The 3,511-nt window shown below is 36.4% G+C and overlaps 1 pseudogene across 1 annotated transcript; it reads left to right on the top strand.

Moving 5' to 3' along the window:
• The first annotated feature begins 1,556 nt into the window (after positions 1–1,556).
• LOC149229620 (cytochrome P450 720B2-like) lies at positions 1,557–2,995 on the top strand (annotated as a pseudogene). Its single transcript, XR_016247947.1, has 2 exons — positions 1,557–2,219; positions 2,393–2,995. The product of XR_016247947.1 is annotated as a cytochrome P450 720B2-like (transcript).
• The last annotated feature ends 516 nt before the right edge of the window (positions 2,996–3,511 follow it).

The following is a 3,511-nucleotide window of genomic DNA, read 5'->3' as shown; positions in this document are numbered from 1 at the left end:
ATGCTGAAGATGAGACCTGACGGCATAACACCGGAACCTAGATTTGTGATTTGTGATGGAACTGTGGGGAAGTGCATTCATAAGGGTGAATTTGAGGAGTTCATGATGAATTCCGTTGAAGTATCACTTCTCCCGTGCTGTGAATTCTTCAACGTGTAAATCTGGACAGCAGTGATAGCAAATGTTGAAATCGTTCTTCAATGAGCTGAATGACGCGTGGAGAATATCTCAGGAGTCAATAATGGAAAATTCATTTAGATGGAGGTTTGGTCTCGTTGGAGGGGATAAATTGTAGTGGGCCTGAGAGTGAATGGAATAACTAAATATTGTATTCACTTTGTTGTGCATTTGTTGACTTTAAAGGTTTGATTTTATTAAAGGAATCCAATTCGTAAGTGAACACTAATGTGTGCATGATTTAAGGAGACATAAGGAATTAAAGATTAAAGTTTTTTTATGGTAAATTTTTTTGTGGTGAAAAAGTTTTTATGGTATGTGAAATAAAGTTGATGATTAGTTGGTATGTTTAAAAAAAAAAAATTGTTTGTAAAAATCAAATGATGCAGAACCACAAATAACAGGCCAATTATTCAACAGATTAATGTGAATCCTGGTGCTCCGGGAGCATTAGTCAAGTAGTTCTTAATAAGGTCAAGATGGTGTGACCCGTCGTGCTCTGGGAGCATGTTGTATAATTGTCTGCTAAAGACATGAAGTATCCAGAATGCTATCCTAGATAACTGATGAAGGCTGCGAAGGGCCGTGGATTCATGGATGGTGGCAGTTCCATATGATAGTTCATTATCGACACTCACCCGTTGGGCTCGAGAGGTTGACAAGCATAAATTCTGCAAAGCTCATCAAGGATGGTCAGAGGGGGTTACGTTTTAAATGGAGGTCAAGTGACAACTCGAAGATGTGGTGGTGAAAGAGCGGTGTTTGCAAGATTCCTAAGTGGATGTGGGTGCTAATGATGTCCATATCAAACAAATCTGAAAAAGATTTATTTATTGTTATAATATGAGTTTTTTTATATTTTCTACTTGTAAGAGTTAAGGGAGGGTGTTGGATGTAATGCTTCAATGTCTTCCAAGTTGTCATGAGTTGTATTATGTGAGTTCCTAGGTTATAGGTGCACTAACTATTTTTAGTAATCTAAATCCACTATTCTGGGATGTAAAAAGATCATGTATTCATATATATATGTAATGTCCGTGAGATCAATAAGACATACTGTGTTTAGTGTTGTGTTTAATGGATCTCTTTGCTTTCTCTCTATTTTCTAATAGTGGAGAAGTGATTGATTGGGCTTTTTTCACAACCTGAAAGTGACTCACTTCTCTTTCTTCACAGATTTTAAAAATAAGTTGTTGTGACAATTTTTCTGTCAAATTCTTTGGTCTCTCACTTTTAATGACAAGTTACTATCTTATAGATAGTTATATAGATTATATAAGAAGTATCAACAATAAATTTAAATGGATTTATCTAAATTTAAACTGATTATAATCCCAGAGACCATAAACAATAAAATTAAATATAATGACAGTGAACTAACAAGACCAGTGAGACTACTGCAAATTGATTCTAAACATCAAAACTCTAGAAAGAGCGAAATTAATATCTCAACCACTAACACCATATAACATTACTCAAACTGGTATCAAGACCATGCAACATGTACTTACTCAAACTGACTTCAAGACCATGCAACATGTACTTACTCAAACTGGCATCAAGATCACAAGGCAATTCAGTGACGTGAAGGTGTACTGTTTATGAATTATCCGGCTGACACAACAAAAAAGAGAATCCAATGAAAGCAGCTGGGCATCGGAAGTGGACAAAAAAAATTGGAATCGGAAGTGGAATCGTAGGGGCCAGTCGGGACCAATTTAAGCCAGGGATAATCGAGGCGTAGCATAGATTGATTGATAAGCATTCAAATTAGTAAGAGATTGGGGATAGTTGCGCTCCTAGGAAAGCATTGAATTGGGGATCATGGCGGGGACTAGTGTTACGTATTCATGGCTGGTGGGCTTCGTCTGTTTCGTTCTGGCGATGATTCTGCTTCAGCTCTACAGAATAGTGGACACTCGAGGCTACAATTTGCTTCCCGGTTCCTGAGGGTGGCCATTGATTGGAGAATCCTTGGGCTTCATTCGAGCGATTAATTCGGGTTCACGACCACGCCAATTCATTCAAGATCGAGAGCTAAGGTACTGTGTAAATTTTAACGTTCAACATCTAGAGCTGAGGTACTGTGTTAATTTTAACATTGGCGCGTATTTTATCAAATATCAAATACAAGATGTGAATTATATCAAATATCAAATACAAGATGTGAATTTGATCAAATATCAAATACAAGATGTGAAGGCGAATTACGCAGGAATGGCGAGATATTCAGATCAAATTTGTTCGGAAGATCTCGAATGATTGTGTCTGTGGATCCAGAATTCAACAAACATGTTCTGAAAAATGAAGGCAGGCTGTTTGAATCCAATTATCCGAGACCTTTTCGAAATCTCATCGGCAAATTCGCTTTGCTTTCGGTGCACGGAGATCTCCAGAAGAAGCTCCACGGAACGTCCGTAAATCTCCTGGGGTTCGAGAAGCTGCGTGTGCACTTCATGGAGGACATACAGAACCTTATGTACACCACCTTCGTACAGTGGCAAGCCAAGAGGGATACCCATTCCAAAAATCTTTATATTTCAGAAAAGCTATGCATTAATTAAAAATTCTTTAAAGACCTAGCTGAGTGACTCGAGGGACAGGTTAATATCTTAATAGCACAGTTAATAGTAAAATTAAGGATGGGATCTCATTATCTTATATGTTAAATGGGTAGTTGGGTAGTTTTCAATGAAGAATGGGAAGAAAGAATTTGTGTTTTTTGGGTGAGGAAGGAGCTGTTGAAATTTAGTGGCATTTTATTATGGAGTGTTTTGCTTATGCTTATAAGAACACAAGAAGTTGAGTAGTTTTTAAAGAAGAGTGGGAAGAAAAAATTTGTATTTTTTTTAGGAATAAGCAGTTAAAACCTAATGGCACTTTATCACTGAGTATCTTGCCTATAAAGACATTTGTAGTCGGTTGGAAGACCTGAAAGTAGACAATCGGTTAGTTATTCGTGGAAAGAAAACTTTACGAAATTAAATTCTTTAACCATAATTCACACCCAAAAACACTATCATGAAAAGAAACTTAATTGTATGATGTATTATGGAAAGAAACTTAATTGTATGATGTTTTGTTAGTTAGACGAAAGGACAGCTTACACTATTTTAGTGTCATGCACTTCATTAAAATTCTTCAATTCAATTCATTAACTTTTAGCATTATTTAAGCCTTCCTTATGGATTTTATTAAACATTTATCGAAATCAAACAAAATTGAACTACGAAACCTGCCTTCTAATACTGGTATCATCAGAATGGTGGTGAACTAATTGTTTTCCTTTTAGATTGGTCGATTTGTCTTATCACATGTGATATGTATGGTGGTG

The sequence above is a fragment of the Pinus tabuliformis genome, chromosome J (assembly GCF_031772625.1).
Source record: "Pinus tabuliformis cultivar Carrire ecotype Pingquan chromosome J, CPIR1, whole genome shotgun sequence".
NCBI classification, from domain to species: domain Eukaryota; kingdom Viridiplantae; phylum Streptophyta; class Pinopsida; order Pinales; family Pinaceae; genus Pinus; species Pinus tabuliformis.
This window is presented reverse-complemented; position numbering and strand designations above follow the sequence as displayed.